The following is a 16,676-nucleotide window of genomic DNA, read 5'->3' as shown; positions in this document are numbered from 1 at the left end:
AGAAACCACTGGGTCCTGATTGACTGAACGTGGACATGCAAATAAGGTGAGACTTATGACCAATCACGGAAAATCTGTCAAACTGTCAAATAAGTTTCTGATTGTTATGGTAATCTGTTTCTGGATCTCCTGCAGTTGGTGGGGCAGGGACGTAGTGTTGGTCTCCCCTCCCCCCTATAATATTTTTCACTCACTTATTGTTCAAAAATTTTATACATCATACAATGTATTTTGATCATATCCATGTACTTGCCCCTATGTCCACCACCCCTCTCATTCCCAACTTCTTTTTTTTTATTATAAGCCCCTGAATTTCATTAGTACTGCCCATATGCACATGGGTATGGGACCAACCCTGAGACATGGGCAACCTACCAGAGGCCATGTCACTAAAAGACAGTGACTCTCCTTCCCTCAGAAATCATCTAGAACTAATATTTCCCCCTCCAAAGGTGGAGCCTCAGGGGCCCCTCCCCATATGTGTTGGAATTTTGACTGGTTTGATCTTGCGCCAATGTTGTGCAAGTAACCACAACTGCTGTGAATAGATAAGCTTAAATATTTGGAATGCGGTCTGACAGCGTATCCATTTAACACAACAGTAGTAGGTTCTCCTTTGAGGTCTACGATCTTCCCAGGAAGGAGCTTTGAGCTGGATTTGAAATCCATCTTGTGGCACAGGCCTCATAGTCAATCAGAATGTGCTTGGTTACTCCTGTAACCTCTATACCACTAATGCACCAGTGGGCACATCTTGCCAGGCCAGTGGGTATTGTCACATGCAGGGTCCGGTACTGAGTGAGGTCATGTTTACATTTTTCTCCCCCAGATCCCTGCATAGCAACTTTTGTCACCATGTAAGCTAGCCAGCAAGGGCGAGTTTCCTAGGCAATCAAGGTTAATTTCTCCATGTCCTGCATCCAAAGTTAGTGGTATATTCAGCAATAGGGTCTTACTGTCTAGCTAAGTTGGGCAACCAAGATCAAGGGCAATAGACTGTGTTGTCTTGGGTTCCTCTGGGACTCCCTGGCAAATAGCTTATAGGGACATATCCTGTGGTTGGCACTGAGATTTTCATTTAGTCTCTGACAGCAACATTGTCTACCTCAGGAGCGTACTTCTTCTTAACATCCTTTACTATACATTACAGTGTCTAATTAACTTACAAACTGGTAATTTCTGTAAGGCTTTGTATACCCATAGTTTTGGTTAACCTATTCATCCCCCATCCTCTCCCCCTATCACTTTGTTCTCATCCCCACTTAATTTTTTTTTTGAGACAGGTTTTCTCTGTTTAACAGCCCTAGCTGTCCTGGAACCAGCTGTGTAGTCCAGGCTGGCCTCAAACTCACAAAGATCCACCAGCCTTTACCTCCCAAGTGCTAGGATTAAAGGTGTGCACCATTGCTGCCCGGCCCACTTAAACCTTTTTGTGGCTACTGCTGCTGAATGAACAGCTGTATGCAATCCACTCCTTATGCTCAGGGCTTGAGTTTTCCACCCATCAGAGAGCTGGGCAGTGAGTGAGAAACTCAGCATCCAGTATCCCTCCTACTCCATCCAGTTATTTCTGATTTTCGTACATCTCGTTTGTTGTCTTCCTGATTCTTTAGATTCCCTTCTTTCATCATTGTCTTTCAGTTTGATTTACTTCATTTTTAATACAGATTTTACTACGTGTGTGTGTGTGATTTTACTACGTGTGTGTGTGTGAAATGTTCGTCCTTGCCTGACTTCTCTAAGCTGTGGTTCTGATGACAACTTCATCTTCTGTGTTTATTGTCCATGATATTTTGATCATCTTGGTTAGTCTAATGCCGCTAGTGTCCCTAGTATGACCACCAAAAATGTCTCCAGACATTACCAAAAGTTCTTGCGGGGGTGGGGTGGGGGGGTGGGGGTGGGGAAGGAATCACTTCTAATTGAGGACCACTCCCCTCTAGAAGTCGGAATGATTCAGTATCCTCAGTGTGGAACAGAACAGAGTTCTATGAGGAGAGGGATGGGCTTTTCCCCAAAGCAGAGATGCACTTCAGGATCCCATCCCTGTATGAACCAATGGACAGGCTCCATTTTTCTCTTTCTGCATCTGCCCACATTTATGACTCAATGCTGACATTGGAACAGGCTCTGATTTCCTTAATAACCCAGCTCAGAAGTTGACATAGTCCTTGACAGACAAGTGGCCCTTATTAAGGAATTACAGCTATCAAGTTTCAAAGTGACATCCTTCTAGAATTCCATGTGTACCCTTATAGTCAGCTTAAGATGCACCACCGAAGATCACCATCAGTTACATCCTTTCTGGCTTGTTACTTTCTTTCTATTTTTATACTGCTGAAAAGATAATCACATGGCCTTTTGAAAGTTTGTGCTTGTCTGCCTAGAAACAGTGACTTTTCCACAAAAATAAGCCAAGTTGCTTGCTTTTCCTAAGATCCTTATCTTAAACACTGTTTCCATTCATTGGGTCAAGAAGAGCTGCTTTGGTTAGTTGTTCTCTGTACTATGGAGAGAAATACCTTTCTCTAACTACACAAAAATGACTCAGACACAGGTAGAACTCTTGTTCACAAAGCAGATCAAGTTGAAGTTGCCGGCACTCTGACAATTTCCCGCCCTCCTCCTGTCTGTTGCCTTACATTTTAATTCTTTATTTCCTTATCCTGCTCTCCGATCGACTTGGGTGCATCCATGGTCACTAAGCATTTCGACCAATCTCCTCTAGAATACTCGTAGTCTGAGGGTACTCGGAGTGATTCCAATTCGTTTCCTAGGTGCCCTAAATAAATTAGATAAAATCAAATCCAACCCTCCTTATTACTTCTAACAAAAGCAGGCTTCTTTGAAACTTGACCTCCTGGAGATGAAGATGTTTTACAGACTATGAATTCCTTGGACAGAATTATAGTTGGTTCTTAGATGTTCGGAGCCACATAATCCTGTAAGTCTGGCCCAGGCCTTGCATTCTTTGTTTTGAAAGATGTCCAAATCTCTGCCATGACCTTCTGCTTTTCCTTCTCTGTCCATTTCTTAAGATTCAAAGGAAGAGAGTTATGGCAAAGAGGATCTGAAAATGGTACAAATGGGGACTAGATAAAGCTCAGCTCCAAGTCTTCAAAGTTGTCTTTCACAGAACTCACTTTCTTATGCACTTGGTTGAATAGCTGGGGTGTTGATTTCTTTTCTGTTCTGAGAGGCAATAGTGTCTCCACTGTGTTCAGTGACAATGTCTTAGGGCTCTGTTGCCAAAGATACTCTCGCCACCACATTCTTAGCAGGAAGTAGATTTAATACTCTTCTGGATTTTTACTGGAGTTAGTATGAGCATCCATGTTTTCATCAGCCTGGCTGTCTTTACAAAGTAGATACTGATTGGGAGCTAAGAGAGAACGCACTGGGTTCAGCAGCCAAAGAACCAGTCAGGAAACTCAAACTGTCAGCAACTGTCCTATTGCTGCCCAAAGCTCTGTTACAACCAGCGTTATTGCTGCTAAGATTCTAAGGGTGAGATGAAGACTGAGGAAAAGCTTGTATGCAGCTGGAGGACAATACTCTGTTAGCGTGCTGGCTTCTGAAAAAGTGTCCCAAGTGGTCAATAGCATATACTCCAAAGTCAAGTTTCTGACTTCAGATCATGGGTTTGATTCTTCCCACTTGTGTGGCCATGTATGAGGCAGTGAAACTCGGTATCTGTTTCCTTAACCATGAAATGAAGGGAGTAATGCAACTCCCCACTCACAGTTTTGCTGGGCTCCTTAGAGGAGACAATCCACATGGGTTCTGGACACAGCCCCTAGGGCTGTAAGTGGTCAACATGTACTGGGTTTGATGATAGAAGATCATCTAGAATGTTAGCCCTTGCAACTGCCACATGAAGAAATCATCCGCATGGCCTACAAGACATTTATGGCATCGGGAGGTGCATCCATGGGAACATCTTGGAGATGTATTTTCTTTTAAAGGTGTGGTAGAAGTACCAATTCTGCCATGAGATGACCCACTGTTAACATTCTGAATTTTTTCCAGAAAATATTCAGAGGGAACAATTTCCGAGAATATTTCACTGTTGTCTTAAGGCCAACAACAGCTTACAAAATGAAGAGAACCTTTATTCTTAATCTGGGGCTTTCCGTTAATACCATGATGATCCAGAATTTCCCATTAGCCCTTGCTACATTTCTCAGGAATTGAAAAGGGCAACCAAAATTGACCTGAAGTCTGAGGTTGGCAAATTATCATCAAGCCTGAGAGATAGAACGAGCCAGCATGCTAGTGAGTTAGGGTCATAAAAGTAAGGGGTAGGGTACAAAGAACAGTAAACAGTGTTGAGTTGACATCTCTGTTTTAGGTAAAACTGAGGTCAAATTATAATTAGAAGGATTATCAGAGGAACAGAAAGAAATGAGAAAATTAAAATATATTCAACAACCTTGCAAATTCTTAGGACTCAGAACAATTTTGAATATATAGCCCCAATATGATCACTTAAAAGACTTCTGCCGGGCAGTGGTGGCGCACGCCTTTAATCCCAGCACTCGGGAGGCAGAGCCAGGTGGATCTCTGTGAGTTCGAGGCCAGCCTGGGCTACCAAGTGAGTTCCAGGAAAGGCGCAAAGCTACACAGAGAAACCCTGTCTCGAAAAACCAAAAAAAAAAAAAAAAAAAAAAAAAAAAAAAAAAAAAAAAAAAAAAAAGACTTCTCTTTCTTTGAGTTCTCTTTCTTTGAGGAGACCACACTTATGCTCTTGTGTGTTTTGCTTTCTTCCCAGGTGCCTCTTTTTCTCTTAACCCTTGTTATTAAGAAACCAGGTAGTAGGCGTGATGTTAAATCAATGATGAAGGAAATAAACATTAAATAGACCCCACAAAAGATTGGAAAACTTGTTTTTTGTTGTTGTTGTAGCTGTTGCTGTCATTTTTTGTTTTTGTTCTTTTCTTTTTTTTTTTTTGAAGATGGAAACAGTCCACATGTCTTTGGTAAACAGAAAAATGAGTACTATGGTACTCTAGTTCTCTACCACCCCATCCTTTTCTGTAGCTCAAAAGTAGACAAGAGGAAGCTGGATGGCGGGTCATCCAGGAGTTCCACAAAAGAGAAAGTCACTGTTCCCATGCTCTGAGCTCCCAAGACAGTGCTACACAATTCCTCTCCCCTTGCCAGTGGGTCCCTGACAGACCAGACCAGAACATTCCAGCTTCCCACCTTGCATGAGTGCCATGGACTCTCTGTGTGCCTTGTCCCCAAATCCATATGTTGAAACTTCACTGACTCCTGAGATGGTACTTGGAGATGGGGTCTTGGGGGAGCTCTCCTGATAGGATTGATGCCCTTGTAGAAGAGACCATAGAGAGCTTTGTTCTCTCTCACCACCACATGGGGATGTGATCAGGATTAGTATCCTCACAAGTAACAGACTGGACAGGCAGCTTGATCTTGGACTTTCCATCACCTATGACTATACAGAAATAAGTTTCCGGTAGACCAAATAAGCTACATGGTCCACAATATGTTTTGATAAACAAACCTGAATGACTGAGACAGGGGTGTACCAAGTCTAGCTTCCCTCTGTCTCCTTAAACAGGAAAAAGGTCATCAATGACACAAAACAAAAATATGGTGGATCTATGAGACCTGATGTGAACTCCAAGAGTTCCTTCTACCTAAGAAAGGAATAGACTAAGAAGAAAATGGAATTATAGTAAGAATTAATACAAAATGTCCATTTAATATTATATATTATTTTCATATAATAATTAAAGCAAATATGCCATTCATATAAATAAAAAGAGATGTTTATTAAGCACCCCAATGGTCCAAGCAAGCTGAGCACTTTGTATATAGTCTCTCATATCTTCCTTTTCTACAACACTATGGCACACATTATTGTGTCATTTGGCAATTGAAGAAGTCCAACTGAGTAGACACATGGACAGTTAAATAATTTATCCAAGTCACAGGCAGAAATGTGAAGCCACTTTTATCTCAACTCAGAGCCCCATTATACCAGTGGACTCTGTGTACTATTGTTGCATTTTCTCAAAATCCTAAGATTTTCCAAAATGAAATGATCATTTTAAAAAGTAAAATAAAATCCAGCAACTATATTAGCATAAAATTCTTTCTCTACAAATAACTCGTGAGAGTCTATCTCTGCTTAAATGGTAGTTTTATTAGAAATATTCAGAAATAGAACGTCACATTTTTCACCCAAGGCTTTTTTCAACATTCTGATTCCCAGAGTATTGCCTCACACTTTCCCATGTAAAGCATGCAGACAAAAGGCCCACTCTTTAGGAAGCTCCCAATAAATGCTAGGTTTCATTATAACCTCCACCATCACCACCACCACAGTCTTCACAAATCTTCATTTACATTGCACCTTTAAAATCAGTAAATGTGTTAGGCTCTCTAGAATCTCTCTTTCACACATGCACACACAGACACACACAGACACACACACACACACACACACACACACACACTCACCGGTCTGAATGTCACAGGACTGGAGTGATAGTCAATAACATCTTTTTGAAATGAACAAACCCATGTATGCTCACACGGAGCTCCTTCAGCAGTGGTCTTCAAACACACAGGCAGTTTGTCTCTGTTTCTGATTCTAATTTGCCTTTGCCCTCAGGAAGAGGGCTGGCCCCTCTAACTCATGACCACCACATAGCTGTCATCCAACTGATGCTTGGGGTAGGGTTGCAATGGAGTCACAGGTTACTCCTTTGCAAAAGGCAGTTTCCCTCATGCATGCCCTCCCTTGGCTGTAAGTTACATCACCCCTCACCCCTGCAGTGTAGCACATCAAGAGAGATACTATAAATGGAAGAAAATGAACGTGACTCTCATGCTTAGTGGACAGATTTTAAAAGGGTCAAGTGATTTGTTTTGCTGATACGTTAAATATTTGTTATGTCATGCCCCTGCTTCCACTAAGTGCCAGCAGGTGTTCACACATTCCTGTGAGCTAAGCAGATTAAGGGCACAGAGACAAAAGCCTGATACAAACTCTGAAAAACAGTTCACTGCAGGTCTCCCGGAACAGCAGACTCTGTGTGCTCACTGAGGCAGTATCCTCATCGTATGAGATTGCTCAAGCCTTGATTCGTGTGCTGCTTTAAAGGATGCTAGCTGTAGGAAACGGCAAGGAATAACCTCCAAGGTCAGCACCACCCAGCAGAACTTTCTGTAATGGTGAAGATTTCTATTTTTGCATTGACCAATGGCATAGCAACTAGTTATGAGGTGTTCCCTCGGAATGTGACCAGTGCCACAGAGAAAGTAGAATTTTCATTGTCTTCTACTTGAATTGATTTTTATTTAAAGAGTTCCATGTGCCTGGTCTGATTGGTCAGCACAACACTAGGGTGACTGAGCTATCCTACATTACCTAGGACTTAGTACTTATGAAGCCATGTCAGGCAAACTAGGCCAATTGGGTAAACTGTGGTACCTGATCTTGTTTGTTGACTTGTTAGATGAAGAAATGCCCAGGACATTAGTGAAACACACCTCTAGACCTTCTGTGATGATTTCTCCAGAAAAGATTAGCTCTTGAGGCTCTGACTGAGTGACCAGATTAATCCCCTGATAAACTCACAAGATAAATTATTGGGAGGTGGCGAAAGGTAGGTGGGGCAAGACTTCTAGATGCTGTAGAAAGTAAGGCACTGGAGGCTTCTCCATAGGATCTGCAGTCTACACTGCCATCCTCTCTGGTTTTCCTTCTGCCTTCTGCCTTTTTGTTTAGAAATGAGGAGCCTGCCCCACCACATGATCTACCATCATGATGCTTGAGCATGTGCAACCAGTAGCCACAGACTGAACTCTCATGAAACTACGAGCTAAAAATAGCTCTTCCTTCAAGTTTGTTATGTCATAGCAATGCCAAAGTCCCATAAGCATCACATCGTCCTAAAGTGGATCCCATTTTTAGGGATGTTTGGCAACTGTGAAAGCAGAATTAGATATGCATGAAACATGGTGTGGTGTAGACTAGAAGGGAGAAAGTGCAGAGACTGTCATGGAACTGACTTTCCTGTGCAAGCAAAATGCAAAGGAAGTGTTGCTAGAGGTATCGACTCTTAGAACTGATGTGGTCTGTAAAACTCAGTGAGAAATACAAACAAAACACGCTCACTGGCAAACCGTGTGCAGAACTGGGCAGTAACTAACTTGAGTCTATTTTTCAGCTCACTGGAGAGTAGAAGGCTATTGGTTGCCTCATTAAAATGTTATAACCACTGGGCGGTGGTGGCGCACATCTTTAATCACAGCACTCGGGAGGTAGAGCCAGGCGAATCCCTGTGAGTTCGAGGCCAGCCTGGGCTACCAAGTGAGTTCCAGGACAGGCTCCAAAGCTACACAGAGAAACCCTGTCTCGAAAAACTTAAAAAAAAAATGTTATAACTGCCGTGTGTTCCTGATTCAATTTCTGATTCAATACAAGTTTTTTAAAAATTGAATTTCATTTTCCTGCAATAGGCTTGTACATTCCAACCACCTACCTACCTCCCAACTGTAGCCTGAACCTCTCACTAGAACTGAAACCCATTCGGTATTTTCTTCCATTAAATCACAAATAAGGCTAAGAGGGGGTCGCATGTGACTACGCACTGGTAGCATATTGCAATTCACGTCTTATTGCTTTAATTGATCTCAACTGTCAGGGTCCTAGAGGAAGAAATAGAATACTGCTTTCCAAACTTTAGACTCTGCATCCTATCACTATGACATTGAGATGTGTTCCTCTCCTCCTATGTGTATATTGACTGGCAACTATGGCCAATCCACATTTTAACAAGCCATTCTTTACTTATTTTGAAGAAGAGCCCACAACTTTTGAAAGCTTCTCATGTGTTGCTTTGTAAGCTGTTCTGAAATGCTTTGGACCAGTAGTGTTTCAGATTCATTCCAGTTTAGGAATGTTACATAGACTTCACTGGTAAGGCACTTCTAACATGACAATCTGAAACTTTCTGAACATGATACGAGTGTGCTCAAAAACATGTCATACTTTACAGCATTTCTAACTGAAAACAGTATTTGTCACCTGATTCACAGTGGCCCTATAAGTAGTGATGTCTTGAGTTTCTTTTAGCCTCCCAGGAGAGACTGGTAACATTTTGTTAAAAAGCCCTTATTGCTTAGATAGTTCTCTCTTGCCTTGTGCGGTTCACATTGAGTCTTCTGCACATTTCTGACCACTGGAGAGCAGTAGGGGAAGCCAGAGTCCCCATGTCTGACAAGATCACAAGTGGAAAGTCAAGGCCACTGGCCTGGGTTTTTTGTTTTCCTTTCAAGGAAGGGTCTCTCTATGCAGCCTACTGGCTTTCAGTTTCACATTGGTCTCAAATGAACAACCCCCTTCTCTCGCCTCAGCCTCCTTCATGCCCTGATTACATACATGCCTCACTGTATGTGGTGGGTCTGCTTCTTTATTTGTCTTAACAAATTTCCTATGTTTTTGGCAGTGGTTAGCAAAATTTATCCAATTGTGCATAAGAAGTACATGGGAATGTTGTCTTAAAATAGGATTCCCAAACCCACACCAAGAGACTCTTAATTTTTATGAGGAAGGGTCAAAAGAATCAGCCTTTGCCTTGAGACCCATGCAGGTTGTCCTCATATACTCAGCATTGTGGAAGAAATAAGATTAGCTGATCACTAATCCATCCTTGGCACTAGATAAAGCAATCCAAACTTCACAACATGAAGCTTCACAAAGGAGGAGCGTTGTCCCAGAATTGATGGGAACGAGTGAGGTAACTGGTGTGGAATATAAATTCATGTTTCCATCCATGAAACTAAACAGCGACAATTGATTTTCCTTTTCTCTCTCAAAGAACCTTTCTTTAAATATGTTTATTCTAAATAAACTAAATGGTCCTTTAGAAATTATCATTTAAATATTATACCTACAAAGAAGTTTTTCAAAATTGGTACAAGTGTGCTATTTTTGCCCTGTCCATAAAGAAATATTTCAGTTGAACTAAGCATCTGTGGTGCATGCCTTTGATCCCTGAACTCAAGAGGCAGAGGCAGGTCGATTTCTTAGTTTGAGGCCAGTCTGGTCTACAAAATGAGTTCAAGGACAGCCAGGGCTACACAGAGAAACCTTGTCTCAAATCACTAAAACACACACACACACACAAACACACACACACACAAACACACACACACACACACAGAGAGAGAGAGAGAGAGAGAGAGAGAGAGACAGACAGACAGACAGACAGAGAGCCAGAGAGCCAGAGAGAGAGCCAGAGAGCCAGAGAGAGAGAGCCAGAAACAGAGAGAGAGAGAGAGAGACAGAGAGAGAGAGAGAGAGAGAGAGAGAGAGAGAGAGAGAGAGAGAGGGAGGGAGGGAGGGAGGGAGGGAGGGAGGGAGGGAGAGAGAGAGAGAGAGAGAGAGAGAGAGAGAGAGAGAGAGAGAGAGAGAGAGAGATAGGTTTCCTTTGCACATTTTGGCTCATGGCTAATAATGAGACTCAGGTCAAGTGTGAATCTTGATCCCAAGACACATTTCCTTTCTGAAGCTCCAAACCAAGAGCACAAATACTCTATGATATCCAAATGTGCTAATTGTTTCAAAGGAATCATTTAAGGGGACAGGGGTTTGATTAACTTACTTTTTAAAAAATTTTAAGGCTTAACAATAGACCCCACATAGTTGATTCTACTCCCCAGATCTTAAAACTACCCAGGCAGACTGTATGACAAGTCCCAAGGCAGCCTGAGCTACAGAGGGTGCCTTTGTCTTGAAACAAAGAGTTCTCAATGTTTTTTCTTGCATATGAGCCCAAGAAATGTTGTTCAATTATTAAAAATATGCAAAGGGGTTTACATTAAAATGAAACTCCCCTTCTAATCCATCAGCTCAGCATTAAAACTTACCTTCCAGGGCTGGAGAGATGGCTCAGAGGGTAAGAGCACTGATTGCTCTTCCAGAGGACCTGGGTTCAACTCCTAGTACCCACATGGCAGCTCACAACTGTTTGAACTCCGGTTCCCGGGAACCCAACACCCATGGCAAAACACCAATGCACATAAAAAAATAAAAAGAAAGTAAAACTCCCCCCCCAAAGGCAAACATTGCAGCTAATATTATGAATATTCTTTAAGATATTATACATATATATGTGAGGTTAATAAAAATGTTTTAATATAGATTTCTAAGCATAAGGGTCAAGAAGAGACATTTAAAATGACACCAGAGGACACGAGTGTGGGCTTCTCTGAGAGCATCTCCAGAAATCACTTTTTAAATACTTTACGTTCACAAAGATTTGCTCATTCCTTCCCAGATAACAACTCAAATGATTAATGGGACAGATAATGCTGTTGTGTTGAAATCATAGTTTGCAAAGTGCCAACTCTGTTGATCCCCACAGCCAGGGTTCTTTGGGATTAACAAGACTAGTCTACAGATGCAGGTGAGGACATACTTCTCTCTGCCTACATTCCAGCATGATCACCGGTGTCTGAAAGTAGGACCCTGGATAGGGTACTGATGAAGCAATATATACATATATATATATATATATATATATATATATATATATATATATATTAGAAATAAAATAATATTTCAGATGTATTTTCTTCACACAGACCTAGTGTAATTTTTAGCACTCACTATCTTCATTTATTTTGAGAAATGATCAAAAGAAGAATGATCTTTTACAAATTTAATAAGCATAGTTGGCCAGCCATTTCAAGTTCTTTCTCCTTGTTCATAGTCATTTGCACACTGTAGCTAATAGAGTGAGTATGCTTGTTCTGACCACATTCTGAATGTCTAACACATGTACAAACTGCACACGGTTTCTCTTCCACATGCTGCCTGCAGCCTGTGCTATGAGGTTTCATTAATATGAGCAGGGCTTTGGGAGGCTTCTTTCACATGAAAAAAGATGACTTCTTGTCTCTTTATTTCAATAACGTATATCCTCAAGTGTAAATCTGTATTTTCTTCTTGTTGAAACCTGGTACAGAATCCTGGAGATAATTCTAACCCAGATCCCCAGGACACCTACCCAGCATCCCTGAGGTCTGCTATGTACCTTCTATATGAAAACCTAAAAGCATAGGCAATCTTAAACATCACATCATCACGGTGTCTCTTCCTATTGTGCTTGGCTGCTCTCGCATATCCCTTGCTGCCTCACTCTTTCTGAGGCTAGCATGTACTCTGATCCAAACACATCCTCCCTCTCTGTTGTGCTCTGCAGGTTGTCTATCAGCTAATTTCATCCCAGGTGGAGAACCCAAAGAATTATTGTGGATGTAGCGGAGAGACATCCTGCATGTTTGTCATGATAGAGCCAATAGCAGTTTCCCATTAGTTTGTAGTGTGTGTGTGTGTGTGTGTGTGTGTGTGTGTGTGTGTGTGTGTGTGTGTGTAGGGGGTGTGCAACCTTCTCCACTCTCCCCCATGCTCCCAGATGGATCCTGTGCCACTGAAAGACTAAGCACCACAGCATGGCAGAGGATCTGAGATCTTGGGACTCAGGCAGACTCGTCTGCACTAAAGGTCTTTTCATTTTCCTTTGTCCGACTTTTCCCATTTCAAGGACGGGAATACATTACGGCTGCATCCCTAGGTTTGCGTAGAAGAAAGATGGGGAACGAGCACTTGCTTCACTTCCAAGCACCTAGGAGCTGGTGTGTGGGGGCTGGAGCTGTAACTCTGGATGGACGAGTTGGGCACTGCCAGTGTGGGTGTGCACTGAGGCTGCAGGACACGCCTAGGTACCTGGATCAGCACAGGTTAGGTCTTCCAGAGTGCTTGGTCACTCTGCAGTTGAGCCTGTTATACAAGGTAGGTTTTTCCAGGGCCCTTCTCAGCACTATGAGTCCACTGTTAGTTGGCTAATGAGTTATGACAACCGCCAGTTGGAAAAAGTTTAGGCAGAATTCGGGAAGGAGTGGTACCCAGGCACGTCACTGGAGAGGCTTTTGGAAACACCCTATTGCCACCTGTGACTCTGCAGTTTTTATCTGTGGTTGTGAGTCCATGTCTGCCTTGGCTCTTCCTTAAAGGAGGCAGAAAGCACTATCTAGCAGAAACAGAAAGCTAGAGGATTGTCGCTGGATGCCCATAGGCAGTTGGGGAATCTTTGGGGTAATAAGCAAACAAGATTCCTTATGTATTGTTTAACTGAAGATAGGGACAGAGATGAAAAGTTATTCTGCCCCTGGATCCAACTTCTCTAGTGGGCAGGAACACTCTCCAACACCTCTTCCCATCGCTCCCAAAGCAGTTAATAGCATTAAGCCTTGTCATGGAATCTTGCACTTGAACTATATTTGAGCAGACATCTGGTAGTGATTTGTTGGGACATAGAAACGTTCGGAAAAACCAAGATGTAGTCCTAGGAAGCTACACAAAATCTCCCTCCCTCCCCACCCTCTTCAAAGTCTCACCGCCCCGGTGACTGTTCATCTGCATGGGCTGCTGAACCTCATAGACAACGAGACGTAGAACTCACCTTAGTTACCTGGGTCTTCTACCAAGGAAAAACACAGAGCGATTGAGATCAAGCCTGATTTCCAGTGGCCAGGGAAAGTTCCTACCCTACTAAGATGAGCTCTGTCTGAAAGATAAGAAACGTTCTGTGGGAGTGGGTGGTCCAGAGGCCCCTCCCCTTAGCTCACTCATTCCTCTCTGTCCTGGCCAGCAGCCAGGCAGGGAGAGGGACACTTACCTGCAAGCTATTTCTCTTAGGACTTGGCTTCACCTTGTCAGGGTTCCTCGGGATGGCTCCTCCTGGATTTCAGCCTCATGACTAGAGACGATGAAAAGCCGAGGCTTCCGCCTGAGGCTGGTGGTAACTCATTTTGCTAATGGAAAGGCCAAGAATGGGATGGGAAGCTTTGGTTAGGAGAATTGCTTGGCTGCTGGGAAGCCTTTCAAAGGTGAGTAGACAGCATACCTGACTGATGATGGAGGCAGCTGGGACTGCTGGGAAGTGTGGGTGAGGCCACTATTTTTTTTTTTCCCTAGTGAGTGGGAGTTTAGAGGCAACTCCTAAGGCTGGCATTGTCCTGGACTAGAAACAGGTGTGAATTGAGGGATAAAGACAGGACGTGGGAGTGTGTGAATACACGCATGCACATGTGTAGGTGTGGGTGTGCACAAATGCTACCTTTCAGTCTCTAAGCTTAGAACTGGGTGCCCTTTATTGAAACTTCTGTGTAACGAGAAGTTACAATGGCTTTGGGATTTGTTCTACAAAGTGACATGCATTCCTTGTGATTCTTCAAACACTTCTAAAAGTACCATTATCCTCGTTTCTTTTCTCTCAACCAAAATCTGATTCCAGAGTCCTAAATAATGAAGACATTAAAGCGAAGCTGCCGTGGTTGGAGTGTGTGACAGTTCCCGAGACCTGAACCCTCTTCTGACCCTCCTCCCTGTGGGCAGAAAGGCGTCACAGGCACATGAAGGCACTCTAGCGCCCAAGAATATCAGCTTGCTCACTGTGGATGGACTGGTCCAGCTGTCAAGTTGGATAGACTTGGGTTTGGATCCTGACTCTGCTGCTGTGGGCAGCAAGAACCTCAGGACACTCACTGGAGTATTTGCTCCTCAGTTTCCCCACCTGAAAAACAGAAGTCATAGCACTTATGAGGCAGGGCACCACACAGACAGGAGACAACACCCAGAGGGCACATGGGTGTGAGCTGAGAGTCTTCACGCAGCATATGTGGCTGTAGTTATCACAGGAAAGTTGGGTGTGGGCTGCTCGGGAGAGAAGTGAGGCAAGGAGACCTCTCTGCTCAAAACTCATTCCAGTGGTACCCGAATGCGGTGTTCATCATCTACCCTTTAAAAAACAAGAAGGTGTAGCCAGATAGTGATGGCACATGCCTTTAATCCCAGCACTTGGGAGGCAGAGGCAGGTGGATCTCTGTGAGTTTGAGGCCAGTCTGGTCCTACAGAGTGAATTCCAGAACAGGCAGGGCTGTTCCACAGAGAAACTCTGTCTTGAGCTCCCTTCTCCCCAGAAGATATAGCTCAGCAGTGAAGCACATTTTCTGTTCTTGCAGAGTTCAGTTCCCTGTACCCCTGTGGTAGAACTCCAGTTCCAGGGCATACAGCATCCTTTTCTGGCCTCCATGGATACTGGATAAACCGGCAGTGGAAGCAAAGCATTCATCCACATAAATAAACAAAAATGAATGAATCTTCATTCAACACCCCCCCTCCCGCCACATATCTGACTATAATAAATAGACAATCCACAGAAACAAAGGATATTTGTAAGTCATGTTCTGATAAGGGCCGAGTACACAGAATTCATAAATAACCACAACTCAACAGCACAAAGGCAAAATAAGCAAAGAACTTGAAAAGTCATTTCTGCAAAGGAAACATACCGATGGCCAACAGTCCCATAACGTAGGCACTCAGAACCCATGGTTGTCAAGGAAACGCAGATCAAAGGGGTGATGAAGGAACACTTCTCCACGGGAATGGTAACAGTGGTGGCAATAATGCAAAGGAGCAGGTGTGTGTTCAAAACCTGCCACCGTCATACACCAATGCTGAGAACACACCAGCAGGTGTGTGTTCAAAACCGCCACCGTCATACGCCAATGCTGAGAACGCACCAGCCTCTGTGAAAAACCATTTGACCATTTATTATTACTAAACACAGGATTATCCTTTGACTCAGCAATTTCACTCCTAGGAATGGCCAAAAGAATTGAAGATAGGAGCTGAAGTGCAAAGTTCAGTGCAAAGATGGCTCAGTGGTTAAGAGCACTGGCTGCTCTCCCAGAGGACCTGGGTTTGATTCCCAGCACCATGTGGCCCATGGCTATCTATCACTCCAGTTCCAAGGGATCAGATGCCCTCTTCTGACCTCCAAGGACACCAGGCACACATGTGGTACATAGACATACATGCAGGCAAAACACTTACACGTAAAATAAAATATTTTTTTAAAAGATGCTCCTAAGAGAGGTTCCACACCAAACCAACCCAAATATTTACTGACTGCTGCACATATAAATAACATAGGGTTTTGACATGTACTGGAGTGAGGCACGGGTGACATTTTGAAACATCGATGACTTTGAAGACATGAGACTATGTGAATTAAGACAGGAAACAACATATACCTGGAATGAGCCCATGTCAATGAAATGTCCAGCACGGACAAACAGAGAAAGTAGATGGGTCCCTGCTGGGGACGAGAAGGCAGGGAGGTAACGGGGAGTGACTAGGCACAGTTTTCTTGTGGAGTATCGAAATCATTCTGGAAAAAGACAGCACTGACGATTTATGATCTTACAGGTCATTTGATGGCACTAAGCTGCACACTGAAGATGACTCAAACGTGCTTTATGTACATTTTTATGCAATAAAAATGGAAACTATCAATTCAGCTAAGCTGTAGCCTGTGCTTTCAGTTTCATTTGTTTTGATTTTTTTTTTTTTTTTGGCTTTTTGAAAGTCTTATAGAATAGTCTAGGCTGGCTTCAAACTCAAGAACCTCCTGCTCCATCCTCTGAAGTGCTTGCCTGTCTATCACCACGACTGACTTTAATGCTGTGTGTTTGTTCTGATTTGGGACACCCAGATGGCCTGAAACTTGTTGTATAGACAAGCCTGGACTTGAACTCAGATCTTCCTGCCTTTGTTGCCCAAAAGC

The 16,676-nt window shown here is 43.1% G+C and overlaps 1 long non-coding RNA gene across 1 annotated transcript; it reads right to left on the bottom strand.

The window, feature by feature from the left end:
* Window positions 1-13,505: 13,505 nt before the first annotated feature.
* LOC131910354 (uncharacterized) lies at window positions 13,506-15,456 on the bottom strand. Its single transcript, XR_009379113.1, has 4 exons — window positions 15,397-15,456; window positions 14,498-14,618; window positions 13,722-13,857; window positions 13,506-13,610 (listed from the first exon to the last, which is right to left on the bottom strand). It is a non-coding gene; the product is annotated as an uncharacterized LOC131910354 (long non-coding RNA).
* Window positions 15,457-16,676: the final 1,220 nt, after the last annotated feature.

Source organism: Peromyscus eremicus, chromosome 5 (genome assembly GCF_949786415.1).
Source record: "Peromyscus eremicus chromosome 5, PerEre_H2_v1, whole genome shotgun sequence".
NCBI lineage: Eukaryota > Metazoa > Chordata > Mammalia > Rodentia > Cricetidae > Peromyscus > Peromyscus eremicus.
Note: the sequence above shows the minus strand (reverse complement) of the source record. Positions and strands in the feature narration are given on the sequence as shown.